At 45.3% G+C, this 24,395-nt stretch overlaps 3 non-coding genes across 3 annotated transcripts; all 3 read left to right on the forward strand.

The window, feature by feature from the left end:
* Positions 1 to 16,286: 16,286 nt before the first annotated feature.
* On the forward strand, positions 16,287 to 16,405 carry LOC130125739 (5S ribosomal RNA). Its single transcript, XR_008811586.1, has one exon. It is a non-coding gene; the product is annotated as a 5S ribosomal RNA (ribosomal RNA).
* A 276-nt stretch (positions 16,406 to 16,681) lies between these two features.
* LOC130125751 (5S ribosomal RNA) lies at positions 16,682 to 16,800 on the forward strand. Its single transcript, XR_008811597.1, has one exon. It is a non-coding gene; the product is annotated as a 5S ribosomal RNA (ribosomal RNA).
* A 610-nt stretch (positions 16,801 to 17,410) lies between these two features.
* On the forward strand, positions 17,411 to 17,529 carry LOC130125762 (5S ribosomal RNA). The gene has a single exon (XR_008811610.1). It is a non-coding gene; the product is annotated as a 5S ribosomal RNA (ribosomal RNA).
* Positions 17,530 to 24,395: the final 6,866 nt, after the last annotated feature.

The raw sequence follows: 24,395 nt of genomic DNA on the forward strand, positions 1-24,395 counted from the left end.
AGTCAAACAAATATTACATACAATAATAGAAGCCACCCAGGCTTATAGTGTGCCAGGGAGAGAAGTCACTGACACAGTACGCACCATAAGAGATGTGGTGGAGTATTTAAAAGAGACAGATCAAGCAGGTGTCCTTCTGGCCATTGACTTCAATAAAGCCTTTGACCGAGTAGAGCATCAATTTATGTTTAATGTACTGGAGAAGGTAGGTTTTGGAGACAGATTTCTAACTTGGGTAAAATTATTATATAGCAAAGCTACAGGTAAGGTCAAATGCAACGGTGCAACCACTGATGCGTTTCCTCTGGAAAGGTCGGTCAGACAAGGCTGTCCACTATCCTCAATCCTGTACACAATAATAGCAGAGCCACTAGGAATTCTATTAAAACAAGACAAGGGTATTAGAGGTATTGAGTTACCAGGGGGAGGATCCTGTGTCGTCCAGCAATTTGCTGATGACACCACCCTAACAGTAAAGGACATGGCAAGCATAGAGAGAGCAATGGCAGTAATAAACATGTACGGTCGAGCCTCTGGCTCCCGCATAAATGTAGGTAAGTCAGAAATCATGTTCATTAACATGGCTGAGCCTCAGCAGGAGACCACACCTTTTAAAATACAAAGCAAGCATATAAAAATTCTAGGTACCTACATCGGTAAGGATGTAGTGGCAGCTCGTGATCTGTCATGGACGGAAATTATTAATAAAATAGAAAAATGTCTAAATTATTGGAAACTGAGAGACCTAAAACTCAAAGGTAGAGTAGTGGTTCTAAACAACTTAATATTGTCAAAACTAAACTATACATTAGCAGTTATAGAACTACCCTTATGGGTATTAAACAGAATAAATGAAATTATAACCAATTTTTTGTGGAGGGCAAAAGTAAGTAAAATAGCACGAAAAACATTAATAAGTAAGTACAGAGAGGGAGGACTTCAATTAGTAGATATAGAAAGCAAAAAAAGGGCGTTCAGGATCAAAACTGTGCAAAAATATCTGTGTGACTCCACAGCCCACGGCTGGAAAAGCCTGATGGCTTACTTCATAAACAAGGTATTTCACATAGGCGATTTTGTGCTGCTGATGCAACTAAAGCGACCGATGATGGCGGGGCTTCCAGGTTTCTATAGAGAAGTCCTGTCCGCTCACGCGGAATTTCTAAAGCATATAGACTATGCATGTGACTCGGTAAACGTCATCAGAGAAATGCCAATCTTTCTAAATAAGAAAATTCAAAAGACAGGTAAGCTTCTATGTAATAATGACATGTTAACAGCAGGTTTGGTCCAGTTGAAGGACGTCATGTATGAACTGATGCCGGGTTTTCTCCCCCCTCAAGCCATATATGACAGTATAAAGGAGATAAACTATGAGGCCAAAATTACGGAGACAACAAGCTATTATAACGACTTAAAGGAAAGCATCCCAAAAGAATGGCGGACAACCATAGAGCGGAGAGTGGTACAGAACAGAGAGGGGGAGCTCCCAGCCATGTTGGTGGAGCAAGGAGGAGAGTGGAGGAGTATACACAGATTGACAAGCAAACAGATCTATGGAAAGTTTCTGGCACAGGCGTCGCAACGTCCGACCTCTCTGCCGTTCTGGGGCAAAGTTATGCCCAATTTGAATGTGGGACAAATCTGGGGACAATGGAGGGTGAGAGGGAACAGCATTGAGGCAGAAGACAACGACTACAAAATCCGACACAACAAAGTGTTCACTAACGTTATTCTGCACCAATTTGACAAGGGGGTCGGCAGGGAGTGCGACGTCTGTGGCCTGCTGCCTGAAACACTATTGCACATGTACCGCCACTGCTCGGAGCTGGCGAGCTTCTTTGAAACCCTGAAAAAGTGCTTAGTCAACAAACTGGGTTTAATTTGGGACAGCGGGGATTCGTGGGATGTATTCTTTGTGTTTGGAGTGTGGGAGAAGAGCAGGGTGAAGAACGCAGCGCTGTGCAAATTGCTCTTAAGTCACGCCCGGTGGGCCGTCAAATCACGTCGGAACATTGCGCACTTTGAACGCAGAATCATCCCGGTTTGGAACATTTTCAAAAACATGGTCAAAAAACAAACACATTACAGACTGACGCACGGCGATGCGGACTTCACCCGGCTCTTCATCAGAGACAGCCATCTCCTCTCCCTCAACAGGAGGGGGGAGATTGTGTGGAACTGGTGAGGGAGGGAGGGAGGGAGGGAGGGAGGGAGGGGAGGGAAAAAGTCTGAAATGATGTGAACGGAAAATGATGATTATTGGAAGTGTAAATATAAACAAAGTTAAAGACGCGTTACGGTTTTCTTTTAACTTTCTCTGTTATGTTTTATTGAAGTTAAGGGGAGGATGGGATCATTCTGTTTAATGTGGAATGTGTGTCATTTAAAATCTCAAAGTGGTGTTTTAATGTCACTTTCTTTTAAAAACACAGTCTAAGGTTTGTTCAAAAGGGCTGATTTGTTTCATTTTCTGTTCTGATTCCAAAGCGCTGATTTAAGTTGATGATTTGGAAAGCATGGCTTTATTTTATGTATAAAGAGAGACGGATACTATCTTGTGTAAGCCAAACAAAGTGTAAAACAAATGTAACAATGTGGAATTGATGGACAATACATGCAATCAAAAATGTATTTTTGTTCCCAAAAATATATTTTCATAATAAAAGACAAAAAAAAAAAAAAAAAAAAAAAAATAACGCCCGATCTCGTCCGATCTCGGAAGCCAAGCAGGGTCGGGCCTGGTTAGTACTTGGATGGGAGACCGCCTGGGAATACCAGGTGCTGTAAGCCTTTTATCCCCCCGCCCCAACTATAATCCACAAAGCAAACGTATAGGAAAAACCAGACATACATTTTGGTCAAAGATCACTACAAGCTACTCAATGGCCACCTCTTATGTTTTAGTCTTATTCTGTCACAGTCTCTCGCCCTTGACATCAAAGCGATCGCCCTTGACACCTGCTGACCCCCCCCCTTCACCGCGGTACACCAGTTGGCCATCAAAGGAATCGCCGCTCTCCCTTGACATCAAAGCGATCGCCATCACCCTTAAAAAGCCTCCACTGTGAACCAGTCTGCGCTGGAACGTCGCCTTTCATGGACTTCTGCCTGCCCGCCTGCCTACCAGCCACTGAGCGAACTCCTGCTCTACCCCTGAGATCGGTTACTTCCATAAAGACTTGATTTCTTCCCTTACCTGGTTGTCCCGTCTGCTTTTGGGTTCTTTCCTGACACGTGACATATTCTTACACTTAACACTTGACTCTTTCCACAGCAAACGCAATAAGATGTCACGTAGCTGGTCATAAACGCAGAAACTGGTGAAATAAGCTGATAGCAGAAAGAAGAAGCGCGGAGGCCGAATTATATATAAAAGAGCGGCACGGTGCCGGCTCAACGGCTTACGGCCATACCACTCTGATAACTTCCGGGTTGTCGTGGTGGCGGCGGAGCGGACGAAAAAGACATTAAATCGACGGGGAAACGAGAGCAGTCTCTGAAAATCACGTTTCTAACTCCCCCCCAGCAGCTTTCTGCTGCACGGGGGAAACTTTTGTGGCTTTAGAAGCACGAAAATGGCACAGACGGCAAGGACACTCGGACCGGACAAGACTTACGACGACGGGCAGACGGACAAACAAAATGGAGGTATAGCGGCGGAAACAAAGAAGCCCCAGCAGGACGCGAATCCGACTGAGGCAGAAAGCGTGATGGAGAAGGGGGAGAGAGGAGAATTTGTGGTGGTGGAGAGTCGAGCGGAGAAACGAAAAGAGAGACGAGGTGGAGGGGCCACAGCAATGGGGTTGGTGAAAGAGACGGCGGTCGCAGCGGAAGCGGCGGGGAGGGAGGGGGAAGGGAGAGAGATGGATAGAGACCTGGTGGTTAATGTGGACGTGGAGGGAGAAGACAAAATCTCCATGATGGAGCTTCTGCGTGCGGTTGACAACACGTGTGGGAGAGTATTGGGCTGCAGGTCGAAAAGCGACAAGCGATGGGAGCTCACGATGAGTAACCCGAAAGGGAAAACAAGACTGCTGGACGGCTTCAAGATTAGAAACTCCAGAGTGGTGGCATCGGAAGTTACGAGGGACACCAGGATCGTCTCCTTTTTGAACCTTCCCCTGTATGTCACAGACAATCAAATTGTTACTAAACTGGAGCAGTGGGGCGTGGAGCCGGTGTCTCCTATCAAGCGGAGGAAGTGGGCCGGGACGGACGTTTTTGACGGGACGAGATTCCTCAAAGTCCGTTTCAATGAAAATGTCTCCTCTTTACCTTACAGCACCAAATTTGAGACGCTGGAAGGGATTGAATACTTCAGAGTGCTGCACGATAATCAATCTAAAGTTTGCAGGCTGTGCCTCCAGCCCGGACACATCCTACGGGAGTGCCCGGAGTTCAAGTGCTTCAAGTGCGGGGAGATCGGACACTACGCACGAGAATGCGCAGCCATGCCTGGAGCAGATCCCAAAGAGGAGACAGAGAGGGACACCGGCGAGGGAGTGGAGGACGGGGCAGAAGAGACGGAGACAGGAAATCATCCTGATGGCATTGCGACTGATGGCGAAGCAGAGGGGCCCCAGTCAGCAGCACGCCATGAGATGGAGGAGGAGAGCGAGGTCGAGGAGGAGGAGGAGAAAAGAGGAAGCGGCGGTTTGACTGCGGCCTCTGAGAGGGTGGGGAGGATGCCGACGAGCGTCTCCACTCTGGCGCACGGGTCGCTGAGGGGTCAGGCTGTAACAACATCAGGGGACAGGAGCCGCAGCAACCAGAGGGAGGGCAGTTCGGCCAGCCTGGCGTCCTTGCCTTGCGGGCAGCCGGGGCAGAGAGGGCCTCTACACGGGCAGGGGAGTGAGAGACGACAGCCGAACCCTAAGGCTTCGGAATGGGATGGAGTTAGTAAGGGGAGGGAAGAGGGAACAAGCAGAAAGGGCAAGACTAAGAGGGGTAAATAATAATGGACTGAAAAGGGTGTGCATCATGTTTTTTGTTTGGGGATTATTTTTCTCTGTCTTTCCCACTCACCATGGTCAAAATAGCATCATTCAACGTACGTGGACTACGTGACATGGACAAGTTCACTAAAGTCGTAAAAATGTGTGATGCAGAAATAATCTGTCTCCAAGAAACCCACTGGGACACTGACTGTGAAACTCAGTGCAAGAAAAGGTGGCCTGGATCCTACTTTTCAAGCCATGGGACTCAGCGGGCACGAGGAGTAAGCATCATGGTGAGTAGCCACATTGAGGCTGATGCCACTCTAATAGACAAAGACATTGGGGGGAGGTGGGTTAAAGTGGGCTTTGTTTTTGAAGACACTGTCTACAAATTACTGAACATTTATGCGCCCAACCACGAGGGGGACAGGTCTTCTTTCTTTCGAGAATTGAATATCATAGCTAAAGACTGTGACATCATAGTTGGGGATTTCAATGTCAAGATGAGCAGGCTTGACATTAGCGATAACGGTAGCTATAAACACGACTGTTCTAGAGCGGCCCTGAATCTGTTTATGGCCAAGAATAATTTCTGTGATTTATGGAGAACCAGAAATCCCATAACACGAGAGTACTCGAGAGTACAGCCACAAATGGACACTGTACGGCAAAGTCGGATTGATTTTTGTTTAGTCAAGAAACCGCAGATCGACCTTTTCGATACTGTGCGCTATTGTTTAAATTTCATTAGTGATCATGCCATCCTGCGTGTGGGAATGGGGGGTAAAAGGAGGGGGAGGGGGGGAGGCGTGTGGCACCTTAATGCTAGCCTGCTGAACAGAAGGGATTATGTTGAATGCATCTCTAAAGTGATCTCATTTGAATGTTCACAGCCTGAGTTTGGGGAAAATATCATAGAGGGGTGGGAGAAATTAAAAGTGAGAATTAAACAAAAAAGTATTCAGTTTGCGAAAAGATTGAACTTTAAAACTAGAGAAAAAGAAAGATCATTAAGAAATACAATTGCTAAATTAAATGCACAACCGGTTGTCAATGTTGAAAGGCTTGTGAATATTCAAAATGAAATAAATGAAATTGAAAGGATAAAATGTGAAGGTGCTATAGTGAGGAGCCGTGCTCAATATGCAGTAGAAGGGGAGAAAAGTACAGCTTTTTTCCTCAACTTGGAAAAAAGGAAACAAAATCAGTGTTATTTGCAAGAAATCAAAAATAAAGAAGGTAAAGTAGTGACCAATTTCGTAGACATTCTGGAAACAGTACAAACTTTTTATAGTGACTTGTTTAAAACTGAGAGTTCAGACATACAAGCTACAAATGACATATTGGAAGAGATGACTGCTAAATTAAATGATGAGGATAAATCAGCGTGTGAACAGGAAATAACTGAGGAAGATATAGAGTGTGCAATAAATCAAATGATGTCAAATAAAAGCCCAGGTAGTGATGGGTTGACGGCAAACTTCTATAAAGCTTTCTGCAACACGCTCAAACCAACACTACTGAAATTGTATAAAACAATGGAAAAAGAACAGAAGGTACCGGAGTCAATGACTCTAGGCTTGATCACTTTAATTTTTAAGAAAGGGGAGAAGGATGACCTAACAAATTATAGGCCCATTACTCTGTTGAACAATGACTACAAAATACTAATGAAAATATTGGCAAACAGAGTCAAACAAATATTACATACAATAATAGAAGCCACCCAGGCTTATAGTGTGCCAGGGAGAGAAGTCACTGACACAGTACGCACCATAAGAGATGTGGTGGAGTATTTAAAAGAGACAGATCAAGCAGGTGTCCTTCTGGCCATTGACTTCAATAAAGCCTTTGACCGAGTAGAGCATCAATTTATGTTTAATGTACTGGAGAAGGTAGGTTTTGGAGACAGATTTCTAACTTGGGTAAAATTATTATATAGCAAAGCTACAGGTAAGGTCAAATGCAACGGTGCAACCACTGATGCGTTTCCTCTGGAAAGGTCGGTCAGACAAGGCTGTCCACTATCCTCAATCCTGTACACAATAATAGCAGAGCCACTAGGAATTCTATTAAAACAAGACAAGGGTATTAGAGGTATTGAGTTACCAGGGGGAGGATCCTGTGTCGTCCAGCAATTTGCTGATGACACCACCCTAACAGTAAAGGACATGGCAAGCATAGAGAGAGCAATGGCAGTAATAAACATGTACGGTCGAGCCTCTGGCTCCCGCATAAATGTAGGTAAGTCAGAAATCATGTTCATTAACATGGCTGAGCCTCAGCAGGAGACCACACCTTTTAAAATACAAAGCAAGCATATAAAAATTCTAGGTACCTACATCGGTAAAGATGTAGTGGCAGCTCGTGATCTGTCATGGACGGAAATTATTAGTAAAATAGAAAAATGTCTAAATTATTGGAAACTGAGAGACCTAAAACTCAAAGGTAGAGTAGTGGTTCTAAACAACTTAATATTGTCAAAACTAAACTATACATTAGCAGTTATAGAACTACCCTTATGGGTATTAAACAGAATAAATGAAATTATAACCAATTTTTTGTGGAGGGCAAAAGTAAGTAAAATAGCACGAAAAACATTAATAAGTAAGTACAGAGAGGGAGGACTTCAATTAGTAGATATAGAAAGCAAAAAAAGGGCGTTCAGGATCAAAACTGTGCAAAAATATCTGTGTGACTCCACAGCCCACGGCTGGAAAAGCCTGATGGCTTACTTCATAAACAAGGTATTTCACATAGGCGATTTTGTGCTGCTGATGCAACTAAAGCGACCGATGATGGCGGGGCTTCCAGGTTTCTATAGAGAAGTCCTGTCCGCTCACGCGGAATTTCTAAAGCATATAGACTATGCATGTGACTCGGTAAACGTCATCAGAGAAATGCCAATCTTTCTAAATAAGAAAATTCAAAAGACAGGTAAGCTTCTATGTAATAATGACATGTTAACAGCAGGTTTGGTCCAGTTGAAGGACGTCATGTATGAACTGATGCCGGGTTTTCTCCCCCCCCAAGCCATATATGACAGTATAAAGGAGATAAACTATGAGGCCAAAATTACGGAGACAACAAGCTATTATAACGACTTAAAGGAAAGCATCCCAAAAGAATGGCGGACAACCATAGAGCGGAGAGTGGTACAGAACAGAGAGGGGGAGCTCCCAGCCATGTTGGTGGAGCAAGGAGGAGAGTGGAGGAGTATACACAGATTGACAAGCAAACAGATCTATGGAAAGTTTCTGGCACAGGCGTCGCAACGTCCGACCTCTCTGCCGTTCTGGGGCAAAGTTATGCCCAATTTGAATGTGGGACAAATCTGGGGACAATGGAGGGTGAGAGGGAACAGCATTGAGGCAGAAGACAACGACTACAAAATCCGACACAACAAAGTGTTCACTAACGTTATTCTGCACCAATTTGACAAGGGGGTCGGCAGGGAGTGCGACGTCTGTGGCCTGCTGCCTGAAACACTATTGCACATGTACCGCCACTGCTCGGAGCTGGCGAGCTTCTTTGAAACCCTGAAAAAGTGCTTAGTCAACAAACTGGGATTAATTTGGGACAGCGGGGATTCGTGGGATGTATTCTTTGTGTTTGGAGTGTGGGAGAAGAGCAGGGTGAAGAACGCAGCGCTGTGCAAATTGCTCTTAAGTCACGCCCGGTGGGCCGTCAAATCACGTCGGAACATTGCGCACTTTGAACGCAGAATCATCCCGGTTTGGAACATTTTCAAAAACATGGTCAAAAAACAAACACATTACAGACTGACGCACGGCGATGCGGACTTCACCCGGCTCTTCATCAGAGACAGCCATCTCCTCTCCCTCAACAGGAGGGGGGAGATTGTGTGGAACTGGTGAGGGAGGGAGGGAGGGGAGGAAAAAGTCTGAAATGATGTGAACGGAAAATGATGATTATTGGAAGTGTAAATATAAACAGAGTTAAAGACGCGTTACGGTTTTCTTTTAACTTTCTCTGTTATGTTTTATTGAAGTTAAGGGGAGGATGGGATCATTCTGTTTAATGTGGAATGTGTGTCATTTAAAATCTCAAAGTGGTGTTTTAATGTCACTTTCTTTTAAAAACACAGTCTAAGGTTTGTTCAAAAGGGCTGATTTGTTTCATTTTCTGTTCTGGTTCCAAAGCGCTGATTTAAGTTGACGATTTGGAAAGCATGGCTTTATTTTATGTATAAAGAGAGACGGATACTATCTTGTGTAAGCCAAACAAAGTGTAAAACAAATGTAACAATGTGGAATTGATGGACAATACATGCAATCAAAAATGTATTTTTGTTCCCAAAAATATATTTTCATAATAAAAGACAAAAAAAAAAAAATAACGCCCGATCTCGGAAGCTAAGCAGGGTCGGGCCTGGTTAGTACTTGGATGGGAGACCGCCTGGGAATACCAGGTGCTGTAAGCCTTTTATCCCCCCGCCCCAACTATAATCCACAAAGCAAACGTATAGGAAAAACCAGACATACATTTTGGTCAAAGATCACTACAAGCTACTCAATGGCCACCTCTTATGTTTTAGTCTTATTCTTAAACTTAACACTTGACTCTTTCCACAGCAAACGCAATAAGATGTCACGTAGCTGGTCATAAACGCAGAAACTGGTGAAATAAGCTGATCGCAGAAAGAAGAAGCGCGGAGGCCGAATTATATATAAAAGAGCGGCACGGTGCCGGCTCAATGGCTTACGGCCATACCACTCTGATAACGCCCGATCTGATAACTTCCGGGTTGGCGTGGTGGCGGCGGAGCGGACGAAAAAGACATTAAATCGACGGGGAAACGAGAGCAGTCTCTGAAAATAACGTTTCTAACTTCCCCCCAGCAGCTTTCTGCTGCACGGGGGAAACTTTTGTGGCTTTAGAAGCACGAAAATGGCACAAACGGCAAGGACACTCGGACCGGACAAGACTTACGACGACGGGCAGACGGACAAACAAAATGGACGTATAGCGGCGGAAACAAAGAAGCCCCAGCAGGACGCGAATCCGACTGAGGCAGAAAGCGTGATGGAGAAGGGGGAGAGAGGAGAATTTGTGGTGGTGGAGAGTCGAGCGGAGAAACGAAAAGAGAGACGAGGTGGAGGGGCCACAGCAATGGGGTTGGTGAAAGAGACGGCGGTCGCAGCGGAAGCGGCGGGGAGGGAGGGGGAAGGGAGAGAGATGGACAGAGACCTGGTGGTTAATGTGGACGTGGAGGGAGAAGACAAAATCTCCATGATGGAGCTTCTGCGTGCGGTTGACAACACGTGTGGGAGAGTATTGGGCTGCAGGTCGAAAAGCGACAAACGATGGGAGCTCACGATGAGTAACCCGAAAGGGAAAACAAGACTGCTGGACGGCTTCAAGATTAGAAACTCCAGAGTGGTGGCATCGGAAGTTACGAGGGACACCAGGATCGTCTCCTTTTTGAACCTTCCCCTGTATGTCACAGACAATCAAATTGTTACTAAACTGGAGCAGTGGGGCGTGGAGCCGGTGTCTCCTATCAAGCGGAGGAAGTGGGCCGGGACGGACGTTTTTGACGGGACGAGATTCCTCAAAGTCCGTTTCAATGAAAATGTCTCCTCTTTACCTTACAGCACCAAATTTGAGACGCTGGAAGGGATTGAATACTTCAGAGTGCTGCACGATAATCAATCTAAAGTTTGCAGGCTGTGCCTCCAGCCCGGACACATCCTACGGGAGTGCCCGGAGTTCAAGTGCTTCAAGTGCGGGGAGATCGGACACTACGCACGAGAATGCGCAGCCATGCCTGGAGCAGATCCCAAAGAGGAGACAGAGAGGGACACCGGCGAGGGAGTGGAGGACGGGGCAGAAGAGACGGAGACAGGAAATCATCCTGATGGCATTGCGACTGATGGCGAAGCAGAGGGGCCCCAGTCAGCAGCACGCCATGAGATGGAGGAGGAGAGCGAGGTCGAGGAGGAGGAGGAGAAAAGAGGAAGCGGCGGTTTGACTGCGGCCTCTGAGAGGGTGGGGAGGATGCCGACGAGCGTCTCCACTCTGGCGCACGGGTCGCTGAGGGGTCAGGCTGTAACAACATCAGGGGACAGGAGCCGCAGCAACCAGAGGGAGGGCAGTTCGGCCAGCCTGGCGTCCTTGCCTTGCGGGCAGCCGGGGCAGAGAGGGCCTCTACACGGGCAGGGGAGTGAGAGACGACAGCCGAACCCTAAGGCTTCGGAATGGGATGGAGTTAGTAAGGGGAGGGAAGAGGGAACAAGCAGAAAGGGCAAGACTAAGAGGGGTAAATAATAATGGACTGAAAAGGGTGTGCATCATGTTTTTTGTTTGGGGATTATTTTTCTCTGTCTTTCCCACTCACCATGGTCAAAATAGCATCATTCAACGTACGTGGACTACGTGACATGGACAAGTTCACTAAAGTCGTAAAAATGTGTGATGCAGAAATAATCTGTCTCCAAGAAACCCACTGGGACACTGACTGTGAAACTCAGTGCAAGAAAAGGTGGCCTGGATCCTACTTTTCAAGCCATGGGACTCAGCGGGCACGAGGAGTAAGCATCATGGTGAGTAGCCACATTGAGGCTGATGCCACTCTAATAGACAAAGACATTGGGGGGAGGTGGGTTAAAGTGGGCTTTGTTTTTGAAGACACTGTCTACAAATTACTGAACATTTATGCGCCCAACCACGAGGGGGACAGGTCTTCTTTCTTTCGAGAATTGAATATCATAGCTAAAGACTGTGACATCATAGTTGGGGATTTCAATGTCAAGATGAGCAGGCTTGACATTAGCGATAACGGTAGCTATAAACACGACTGTTCTAGAGCGGCCCTGAATCTGTTTATGGCCAAGAATAATTTCTGTGATTTATGGAGAACCAGAAATCCCATAACACGAGAGTACTCGAGAGTACAGCCACAAATGGACACTGTACGGCAAAGTCGGATTGATTTTTGTTTAGTCAAGAAACCGCAGATCGACCTTTTCGATACTGTGCGCTATTGTTTAAATTTCATTAGTGATCATGCCATCCTGCGTGTGGGAATGGGGGGTAAAAGGAGGGGGAGGGGGGGAGGCGTGTGGCACCTTAATGCTAGCCTGCTGAACAGAAGGGATTATGTTGAATGCATCTCTAAATTGATCTCATTTGAATGTTCACAGCCTGAGTTTGGGGAAAATATCATAGAGGGGTGGGAGAAATTAAAAGTGAGAATTAAACAAAAAAGTATTCAGTTTGCGAAAAGATTGAACTTTAAAACTAGAGAAAAAGAAAGATCATTAAGAAATACAATTGCTAAATTAAATGCACAACCGGTTGTCAATGTTGAAAGGCTTGTGAATATTCAAAATGAAATAAATGAAATTGAAAGGATAAAATGTGAAGGTGCTATAGTGAGGAGCCGTGCTCAATATGCAGTAGAAGGGGAGAAAAGTACAGCTTTTTTCCTCAACTTGGAAAAAAGGAAACAAAATCAGTGTTATTTGCAAGAAATCAAAAATAAAGAAGGTAAAGTAGTGACCAATTTCGTAGACATTCTGGAAACAGTACAAACTTTTTATAGTGACTTGTTTAAAACTGAGAGTTCAGACATACAAGCTACAAATGACATATTGGAAGAGATGACTGCTAAATTAAATGATGAGGATAAATCAGCGTGTGAACAGGAAATAACTGAGGAAGATATAGAGTGTGCAATAAATCAAATGATGTCAAATAAAAGCCCAGGTAGTGATGGGTTGACGGCAAACTTCTATAAAGCTTTCTGCAACACGCTCAAACCAACACTACTGAAATTGTATAAAACAATGGAAAAAGAACAGAAGGTACCGGAGTCAATGACTCTAGGCTTGATCACTTTAATTTTTAAGAAAGGGGAGAAGAATAAACTAACAAATTATAGGCCCATTACTCTGTTGAACAATGACTACAAAATACTAATGAAAATATTGGCAAACAGAGTCAAACAAATATTACATACAATAATAGAAGCCACCCAGGCTTATAGTGTGCCAGGGAGAGAAGTCACTGACACAGTACGCACCATAAGAGATGTGGTGGAGTATTTAAAAGAGACAGATCAAGCAGGTGTCCTTCTGGCCATTGACTTCAATAAAGCCTTTGACCGAGTAGAGCATCAATTTATGTTTAATGTACTGGAGAAGGTAGGTTTTGGAGACAGATTTCTAACTTGGGTAAAATTATTATATAGCAAAGCTACAGGTAAGGTCAAATGCAACGGTGCAACCACTGATGCGTTTCCTCTGGAAAGGTCGGTCAGACAAGGCTGTCCACTATCCTCAATCCTGTACACAATAATAGCAGAGCCACTAGGAATTCTATTAAAACAAGACAAGGGTATTAGAGGTATTGAGTTACCAGGGGGAGGATCCTGTGTCGTCCAGCAATTTGCTGATGACACCACCCTAACAGTAAAGGACATGGCAAGCATAGAGAGAGCAATGGCAGTAATAAACATGTACGGTCGAGCCTCTGGCTCCCGCATAAATGTAGGTAAGTCAGAAATCATGTTCATTAACATGGCTGAGCCTCAGCAGGAGACCACACCTTTTAAAATACAAAGCAAGCATATAAAAATTCTAGGTACCTACATCGGTAAAGATGTAGTGGCAGCTCGTGATCTGTCATGGACGGAAATTATTAGTAAAATAGAAAAATGTCTAAATTATTGGAAACTGAGAGACCTAAAACTCAAAGGTAGAGTAGTGGTTCTAAACAACTTAATATTGTCAAAACTAAACTATACATTAGCAGTTATAGAACTACCCTTATGGGTATTAAACAGAATAAATGAAATTATAACCAATTTTTTGTGGAGGGCAAAAGTAAGTAAAATAGCACGAAAAACATTAATAAGTAAGTACAGAGAGGGAGGACTTCAATTAGTAGATATAGAAAGCAAAAAAAGGGCGTTCAGGATCAAAACTGTGCAAAAATATCTGTGTGACTCCACAGCCCACGGCTGGAAAAGCCTGATGGCTTACTTCATAAACAAGGTATTTCACATAGGCGATTTTGTGCTGCTGATGCAACTAAAGCGACCGATGATGGCGGGGCTTCCAGGTTTCTATAGAGAAGTCCTGTCCGCTCACGCGGAATTTCTAAAGCATATAGACTATGCATGTGACTCGGTAAACGTCATCAGAGAAATGCCAATCTTTCTAAATAAGAAAATTCAAAAGACAGGTAAGCTTCTATGTAATAATGACATGTTAACAGCAGGTTTGGTCCAGTTGAAGGACGTCATGTATGAACTGATGCCGGGTTTTCTCCCCCCCCAAGCCATATATGACAGTATAAAGGAGATAAACTATGAGGCCAAAATTACGGAGACAACAAGCTATTATAACGACTTAAAGGAAAGCATCCCAAAAGAATGGCGGACAACCATAGAGCGGAGAGTGGTACAGAACAGAGAGGGGGAGCTCCCAGCCATGTTGGTGGAGCAAGGAGGAGAGTGGAGGAGTATACACAGATTGACAAGCAAACAGATCTATGGAAAGTTTCTGGCACAGGCGTCGCAACGTCCGACCTCTCTGCCGTTCTGGGGCAAAGTTATGCCCAATTTGAATGTGGGACAAATCTGGGGACAATGGAGGGTGAGAGGGAACAGCATTGAGGCAGAAGACAACGACTACAAAATCCGACACAACAAAGTGTTCACTAACGTTATTCTGCACCAATTTGACAAGGGGGTCGGCAGGGAGTGCGACGTCTGTGGCCTGCTGCCTGAAACACTATTGCACATGTACCGCCACTGCTCGGAGCTGGCGAGCTTCTTTGAAACCCTGAAAAAGTGCTTAGTCAACAAACTGGGATTAATTTGGGACAGCGGGGATTCGTGGGATGTATTCTTTGTGTTTGGAGTGTGGGAGAAGAGCAGGGTGAAGAACGCAGCGCTGTGCAAATTGCTCTTAAGTCACGCCCGGTGGGCCGTCAAATCACGTCGGAACATTGCGCACTTTGAACGCAGAATCATCCCGGTTTGGAACATTTTCAAAAACATGGTCAAAAAACAAACACATTACAGACTGACGCACGGCGATGCGGACTTCACCCGGCTCTTCATCAGAGACAGCCATCTCCTCTCCCTCAACAGGAGGGGGGAGATTGTGTGGAACTGGTGAGGGAGGGAGGGAGGGAGGGAGGGGAGGGAAAAAGTCTGAAATGATGTGAACGGAAAATGATGATTATTGGAAGTGTAAATATAAACAAAGTTAAAGACGCGTTACGGTTTTCTTTTAACTTTCTCTGTTATGTTTTATTGAAGTTAAGGGGAGGATGGGATCATTCTGTTTAATGTGGAATGTGTGTCATTTAAAATCTCAAAGTGGTGTTTTAATGTCACTTTCTTTTAAAAACACAGTCTAAGGTTTGTTCAAAAGGGCTGATTTGTTTCATTTTCTGTTCTGATTCCAAAGCGCTGATTTAAGTTGATGATTTGGAAAGCATGGCTTTATTTTATGTATAAAGAGAGACGGATACTATCTTGTGTAAGCGAAACAAAGTGTAAAACAAATGTAACAATGTGGAATTGATGGACAATACATGCAATCAAAAATGTATTTTTGTTCCCAAAAATATATTTTCATAATAAAAGACAAAAAAAAAAAATAACGCCCGATCTCGTCCGATCTCGGAAGCCAAGCAGGGTCGGGCCTGGTTAGTACTTGGATGGGAGACCGCCTGGGAATACCAGGTGCTGTAAGCCTTTTATCCCCCCGCCCCAACTATGATCCACAAAGCAAACGTATAGGAAAAGCCAGACATACATTTTGGTCAAAGATCACTACAAGCTACTCAATGGCCACCTCTTATGTTTTAGTCTTATTCTGTCACAGTCTCTCGCCCTTGACATCAAAGCGATCGCCCTTGACACCTGCTGACCCCCCCCCCCCTTCACCGCGGTACACCAGTTGGCCATCAAAGGAATCGCCGCTCTCCGTTGACATCAAAGCGATCGCCATCACCCTTAAAAAGCCTCCACTGTGAACCAGTCTGCGCTGGAACGTCGCCTTTCATGGACTTCTGCCTGCCCGCCTGCCTACCAGCCACTGAGCGAACTCCTACTCTACCCCTGAGATCGGTTACTTCCATAAAGATTGATTTCTTCCCTTACCTGGTTGTCCCGTCTGCTTTTGGGTTCTTTCCTGATACGTGACATATTCTTACACTTAACACTTGACTCTTTCCACAGCAAACGCAATAAGATGTCACGTAGCTGGTCATAAACGCAGAAACTGGTGAAATAAGCTGATAGCAGAAAGAAGAAGCGCGGAGGCCGAATTATATATAAAAGAGCGGCACGGTGCCGGCTCAACGGCTTACGGCCATACCACTCTGATAACGCCCGATCTCGTCCGATCTCGGAAGCCAAGCAGGGTCGGGCCTGGTTAGTACTTGGATGGGAGACCGCCTGGGAATACCAGGTGCTGTAAGCCTTTTATCCCCCCGCCCCAACTATAATCCACAAAGCAAACGTATAGGAAAAACCAGACATACATTTTGGTCAAAGATCACTACAAGCTACTCAATGGCCACCTCTTATGTTTTAGTCTTATTCTTAAACTTAACACTTGACTCTTTCCACAGCAAACGCAATAAGATGTCACGTAGCTGGTCATAAACGCAGAAACTGGTGAAATAAGCTGATCGCAGAAAGAAGAAGCGCGGAGGCCGAATTATATATAAAAGAGCGGCACGGTGCCGGCTCAATGGCTTACGGCCATACCACTCTGATAACGCCCGATCTCGTCCGATCTCGGAAGCCAAGCAGGGTCGGGCCTGGTTAGTACTTGGATGGGAGACCGCCTGGGAATACCAGGTGCTGTAAGCCTTTTATCCCCCCGCCCCAACTATGATCCACAAAGCAAACGTATAGGAAAAGCCAGACATACATTTTGGTCAAAGATCACTACAAGCTACTCAATGGCCACCTCTTATGTTTTAGTCTTATTCTGTCACAGTCTCTCGCCCTTGACATCAAAGCGATCGCCCTTGACACCTGCTGACCCCCCCCCCCTTCACCGCGGTACACCAGTTGGCCATCAAAGGAATCGCCGCTCTCCGTTGACATCAAAGCGATCGCCATCACCCTTAAAAAGCCTCCACTGTGAACCAGTCTGCGCTGGAACGTCGCCTTTCATGGACTTCTGCCTGCCCGCCTGCCTACCAGCCACTGAGCGAACTCCTACTCTACCCCTGAGATCGGTTACTTCCATAAAGATTGATTTCTTCCCTTACCTGGTTGTCCCGTCTGCTTTTGGGTTCTTTCCTGATACGTGACATATTCTTACACTTAACACTTGACTCTTTCCACAGCAAACGCAATAAGATGTCACGTAGCTGGTCATAAACGCAGAAACTGGTGAAATAAGCTGATAGCAGAAAGAAGAAGCGCGGAGGCCGAATTATATATAAAAGAGCGGCACGGTGCCGGCTCAACGGCTTACGGCCATACCACTCTGATAACGCCCGATCTCGTCCGATCTCGGAAGCCAAGCAGGGTCGGGCCTGGTTAGTACTTGGATGGGAGACCGCCTGGGAATACCAGGTGCTGTAAGCCTTTTATCCCCCCGCCCCAACTATAATCCACAAAGCAAACGTATAGGAAAAGCCAGACATACATTTTGGTCAAAGATCACTACAAGCTACTCAATGGCCACCTCTTATGTTTTAGTCTTATTCTGTCACAGTCTCTCGCCCTTGACATCAAAGCGATCGCCCTTGACACCTGCTGACCCCCCCCCTTCACCGCGGTACACCAGTTGGCCATCAAAGGAATCGCCGCTCTCCGTTGACATCAAAGCGATCGCCATCACCCTTAAAAAGCCTCCACTGTGAACCAGTCTGCGCTGGAACGTCGCCTTTCATGGACTTCTGCCTGCCCGCCTGCCTACCAGCCACTGAGCGAACTCCTGCTCTACCCCTGAGATCGGTTACTTCCATAAAGACTTGATTTCTTCCCTTACCTGGTTGTCCCGTCTGCTTTTGGGTTCTTTCCTGACACGTGACATATTCTTACACTTAACACTTGACTCTTTCCACAGCAAACGCAATAAGATGTCACGTAGCTGGTCATAAACGCAGAAACTGGTGAAATAAGCTGATAGCAGAAAGAAGAAGCGCGGAGGTAGAATTATATATAAACGAGCGGCACGGTGCCGGCTCAACGGCTTACGGCCATACCACTCTGATAACTTCCGGGTTGGCGTGGTGGCGGCGGAGCGGACGAAAAAGACATTAAATCGACGGGGAAACGAGAGCAGTCTCTGAAAATCACGTTTCTAACTCCCCCCCAGCAGCTTTCTGCTGCACGGGGGAAACTTTTGTGGCTTTAGAAGCACGAAAATGGCACAGACGGCAAGGACACTCGGACCGGACAAGACTTACGACGACGGGCAGACGGACAAACAAAATGGAGGTATAGCGGCGGAAACAAAGAAGCCCCAGCAGGACGCGAATCCGACTGAGGCAGAAAGCGTGATGGAGAAGGGGGAGAGAGGAGAATTTGTGGTGGTGGAGAGTCGAGCGGAGAAACGAAAAGAGAGACGAGGTGGAGGGGCCACAGCAATGGGGTTGGTGAAAGAGACGGCGGTCGCAGCGGAAGCGGCGGGGAGGGAGGGGGAAGGGAGAGAGATGGATAGAGACCTGGTGGTTAATGTGGACGTGGAGGGAGAAGACAAAATCTCCATGATGGAGCTTCTGCGTGCGGTTGACAACACGTGTGGGAGAGTATTGGGCTGCAGGTCGAAAAGCGACAAGCGATGGGAGCTCACGATGAGTAACCCGAAAGGGAAAACAAGACTGCTGGACGGCTTCAAGATTAGAAACTCCAGAGTGGTGGCATCGGAAGTTACGAGGGACACCAGGATCGTCTCCTTTTTGAACCTTCCCCTGTATGTCACAGACAATCAAATTGTTACTAAACTGAAGCAGTGGGGCGTGGAGCCGGTGTCTCCTATCAAGCGGAGGAAGTGGGCCGGGACGGACGTTTTTGACGGGACGAGATTCCTCAAAGTCCGTTTCAATGAAAATGTCTCCTCTTTACCTTACAGCACCAAATTTGAGACGCTGGAAGGGATTGAATACTTCAGAGTGCTGCACGATAATCAATCTAAAGTTTGCAGGCTGTGCCTCCAGCCCGGACACATCCTACGGGAGTGCCCGGAGTTCAAGTGCTTCAAGTGCGGGGAGATCGGACACTACGCACGAGAATGCGCAGCCATGCCTGGAGCAGATCCCAAAGAGGAGACAGAGAGGGACACCGGCGAGGGAGTGGAGGACGGGGCAGAAGAGACGGAGACAGGAAATCATCCTGATGGCATTGCGACTGATGGCGAAGCAGAGGGGCCCCAGTCAGCTGCACGCCATGAGATGGAGGAGGAGAGCGAGGTCGAGGAGGAAGAGGAGGAGGAGGAGAAAAGAGGAAGCGGCGGTTTGACTGCGGCCTCTGAGAGGGTGGGGAGGATGCCGACGAGCGTCTCCACTCTGGCGCACGGGTCGCTGAGGGGTCAGGCTGTAACAACATCAGGGGACAGGAGCCGCAGCAACCAGAGGGAGGGCAGTTCGGCCAGCCTTGCGTCCTTGCCTTGCGGGCAGCCGGGGCAGAGAGGGCCTCTACACGGGCAGGGGAGTGAGAGACGACAGCCGAACCCTAAGGCTTCGGAATGGGATGGAGTTAGTAAGGGGAGGGAAGAGGGAACAAGCAGAAAGGGCAAGACTAAGAGGGGTAAATAATAATGGACTGAAAAGGGTGTGCATCATGTTTTTTGTTTGGGGATTATTTTTCTCTGTCTTTCCCACTCACCATGGTCAAAATAGCATCATTCAACGTACGTGGACTACGTGACATGGACAAGTTCACTAAAGTCGTAAAAATGTGTGATGCAGAAATAATCTGTCTCCAAGAAACCCACTGGGACACTGACTGTGAAACTCAGTGCAAGAAAAGGTGGCCTGGATCCTACTTTTCAAGCCATGGGACTCAGCGGGCACGAGGAGTAAGCATCATGGTGAGTAGCCACATTGAGGCTGATGCCACTCTAATAGACAAAGACATTGGGGGGAGGTGGGTTAAAGTGGGCTTTGTTTTTGAAGACACTGTCTACAAATTACTGAACATTTATGCGCCCAACCACGAGGGGGACAGGTCTTCTTTCTTTCGAGAATTGAATATCATAGCTAAAGACTGTGACATCATAGTTGGGGATTTCAATGTCAAGATGAGCAGGCTTGACATTAGCGATAACGGTAGCTATAAACACGACTGTTCTAGAGCGGCCCTGAATCTGTTTATGGCCAAGAATAATTTCTGTGATTTATGGAGAACCAGAAATCCCATAACACGAGAGTACTCGAGAGTACAGCCACAAATGGACACTGTACGGCAAAGTCGGATTGATTTTTGTTTAGTCAAGAAACCGCAGATCGACCTTTTCGATACTGTGCGCTATTGTTTAAATTTCATTAGTGATCATGCCATCCTGCGTGTGGGAATGGGGGGTAAAAGGAGGGGGAGGGGGGGAGGCGTGTGGCACCTTAATGCTAGCCTGCTGAACAGAAGGGATTATGTTGAATGCATCTCTAAAGTGATCTCATTTGAATGTTCACAGCCTGAGTTTGGGGAAAATATCATAGAGGGGTGGGAGAAATTAAAAGTGAGAATTAAACAAAAAAGTATTCAGTTTGCGAAAAGATTGAACTTTAAAACTAGAGAAAAAGAAAGATCATTAAGAAATACAATTGCTAAATTAAATGCACAACCGGTTGTCAATGTTGAAAGGCTTGTGAATATTCAAAATGAAATAAATGAAATTGAAAGGATAAAATGTGAAGGTGCTATAGTGAGGAGCCGTGCTCAATATGCAGTAGAAGGGGAGAAAAGTACAGCTTTTTTCCTCAACTTGGAAAAAAGGAAACAAAATCAGTGTTATTTGCAAGAAATCAAAAATAAAGAAGGTAAAGTAGTGACCAATTTCGTAGACATTCTGGAAACAGTACAAACTTTTTATAGTGACTTGTTTAAAACTGAGAGTTCAGACATACAAGCTACAAATGACATATTGGAAGAGATGACTGCTAAATTAAATGATGAGGATAAATCAGCGTGTGAACAGGAAATAACTGAGGAAGATATAGAGTGTGCAATAAATCAAATGATGTCAAATAAAAGCCCAGGTAGTGATGGGTTGACGGCAAACTTCTATAAAGCTTTCTGCAACACGCTCAAACCAACACTACTGAAATTGTATAAAACAATGGAAAAAGAACAGAAGGTACCGGAGTCAATGACTCTAGGCTTGATCACTTTAATTTTTAAGAAAGGGGAGAAGAATAAACTAACAAATTATAGGCCCATTACTCTGTTGAACAATGACTACAAAATACTAATGAAAATATTGGCAAACAGAGTCAAACAAATATTACATACAATAATAGAAGCCACCCAGGCTTATAGTGTGCCAGGGAGAGAAGTCACTGACACAGTACGCACCATAAGAGATGTGGTGGAGTATTTAAAAGAGACAGATCAAGCAGGTGTCCTTCTGGCCATTGACTTCAATAAAGCCTTTGACCGAGTAGAGCATCAATTTATGTCTAATGTACTGGAGAAGGTAGGTTTTGGAGACAGATTTCTAACTTGGGTAAAATTATTATATAGCAAAGCTACAGGTAAGGTCAAATGCAACAGTGCAACCACTGATGCGTTTCCTCTGGAAAGGTCGGTCAGACAAGGCTGTCCACTATCCTCAATCCTGTACACAATAATAGCAGAGCCACTAGGAATTCTATTAAAACAAGACAAGGGTATTAGAGGTATTGAGTTACCAGGGGGAGGATCCTGTGTCGTCCAGCAATTTGCTGATGACACCACCCTAACAGTAAAGGACATGGCAAGCATAGAGAGAGCAATGGCAGTAATAAACATGTACGGTCGAGCCTCTGGCTCCCGCATAAATGTAGGTAAGTCAGAAATCATGTTCATTAACATGGCTGAGCCTCAGCAGGAGACCACACCTTTTAAAATACAAAGCAAGCATATAAAAATTCTAGGTACCTACATCGGTAAAGATGTAGTGGCAGCTCGTGATCTGTCATGGACGGAAATTATTAGTAAAATAGAAAAATGTCTAAATTATTGGAAACTGAGAGACCTAAAACTCAAAGGTAGAGTAGTGGTTCTAAACAACTTAATATTGTCAAAACTAAACTATACATTAGCAGTTATAGAACTACCCTTATGGGTATTAAACAGAATAAATGAAATTATAACCAATTTTTTGTGGAGGGCAAAAGTAAGTAAAATAGCACGAAAAACATTAATAAGTAAGTACAGAGAGGGAGGACTTCAATTAGTAGATATAGAAAGCAAAAAAAGGGCGTTCAGGATCAAAACTGTGCAAAAATATCTGTGTGACTCCACAGCCCACGGCTGGAAAAGCCTGATGGCTTACTTCATAAACAAGGTATTTCACATAGGCGATTTTGTGCTGCTGATGCAACTAAAGCGACCGATGATGGCGGGGCTTCCAGGTTTCTATAGAGAAGTCCTGTCCGCTCACGCGGAATTTCTAAAGCATATAGACTATGCATGTGACTCGGTAAACGTCATCAGAGAAATGCCAATCTTTCTAAATAAGAAAATTCAAAAGACAGGTAAGCTTCTATGTAATAATGACATGTTAACAGCAGGTTTGGTCCAGTTGAAGGACGTCATGTATGAACTGATGCCGGGTTTTCTCCCCCCCCAAGCCATATATGACAGTATAAAGGAGATAAACTATGAGGCCAAAATTACGGAGACAACAAGCTATTATAACGACTTAAAGGAAAGCATCCCAAAAGAATGGCGGAAAACCATAGAGCGGAGAGTGGTACAGAACAGAGAGGGGAAGCTCCCAGCCATGTTGGTGGAGCAAGGAGGAGAGTGGAGGAGTATACACAGGTTGACAAGCAAACAGATCTATGGAAAGTTTCTGGCACAGGCGTCGCAACGTCCGACCTCTCTGCCGTTCTGGGGCAAAGTTATGCCCAATTTGAATGTGGGACAAATCTGGGGACAATGGAGGGTGAGAGGGAACAGCATTGAGGCAGAAGACAACGACTACAAAATCCGACACAACAAAGTGTTCACTAACGTTATTCTGCACCAATTTGACAAGGGGGTCGGCAGGGAGTGCGACGTCTGTGGCCTGCTGCCTGAAACACTATTGCACATGTACCGCCACTGCTCGGAGCTGGCGAGCTTCTTTGAAACCCTGAAAAAGTGCTTAGTCAACAAACTGGGATTAATTTGGGACAGCGGGGATTCGTGGGATGTATTCTTTGTGTTTGGAGTGTGGGAGAAGAGCAGGGTGAAGAACGCAGCGCTGTGCAAATTGCTCTTAAGTCACGCCCGGTGGGCCGTCAAATCACGTCGGAACATTGCGCACTTTGAACGCAGAATCATCCCGGTTTGGAACATTTTCAAAAACATGGTCAAAAAACAAACACATTACAGACTGACGCACGGCGATGCGGACTTCACCCGGCTCTTCATCAGAGACAGCCATCTCCTCTCCCTCAACAGGAGGGGGGAGATTGTGTGGAACTGGTGAGGGAGGGAGGGAGGGAGGGAGGGGAGGGAAAAAGTCTGAAATGATGTGAACGGAAAATGATGATTATTGGAAGTGTAAATATAAACAAAGTTAAAGACGCGTTACGGTTTTCTTTTAACTTTCTCTGTTATGTTTTATTGAAGTTAAGGGGAGGATGGGATCATTCTGTTTAATGTGGAATGTGTGTCATTTAAAATCTCAAAGTGGTGTTTTAATGTCACTTTCTTTTAAAAACACAGTCTAAGGTTTGTTCAAAAGGGCTGATTTGTTTCATTTTCTGTTCTGATTCCAAAGCGCTGATTTAAGTTGATGATTTGGAAAGCATGGCTTTATTTTATGTATAAAGAGAGACGGATACTATCTTGTGTAAGCGAAACAAAGTGTAAAACAAATGTAACAATGTGGAATTGATGGACAATACATGCAATCAAAAATGTATTTTTGTTCCCAAAAATATATTTTCATAATAAAAGACAAAAAAAAAATAACGCCCGATCTCGTCCGATCTCGGAAGCCAAGCAGGGTCGGGCCTGGTTAGTACTTGGATGGGAGACCGCCTGGGAATACCAGGTGCTGTAAGCCTTTTATCCCCCCGCCCCAACTATAATCCACAAAGCAAACGTATAGGAAAAACCAGACATACATTTTGGTCAAAGATCACTACAAGCTACTCAATGGCCACCTCTTATGTTTTAGTCTTATTCTTAAACTTAACACTTGACTCTTTCCACAGCAAACGCAATAAGATGTCACGTAGCTGGTCATAAACGCAGAAACTGGTGAAATAAGCTGATCGCAGAAAGAAGAAGCGCGGAGGCCGAATTATATATAA

This window comes from Lampris incognitus, chromosome 15 (assembly GCF_029633865.1).
Source record: "Lampris incognitus isolate fLamInc1 chromosome 15, fLamInc1.hap2, whole genome shotgun sequence".
Taxonomy (NCBI): domain Eukaryota; kingdom Metazoa; phylum Chordata; class Actinopteri; order Lampriformes; family Lampridae; genus Lampris; species Lampris incognitus.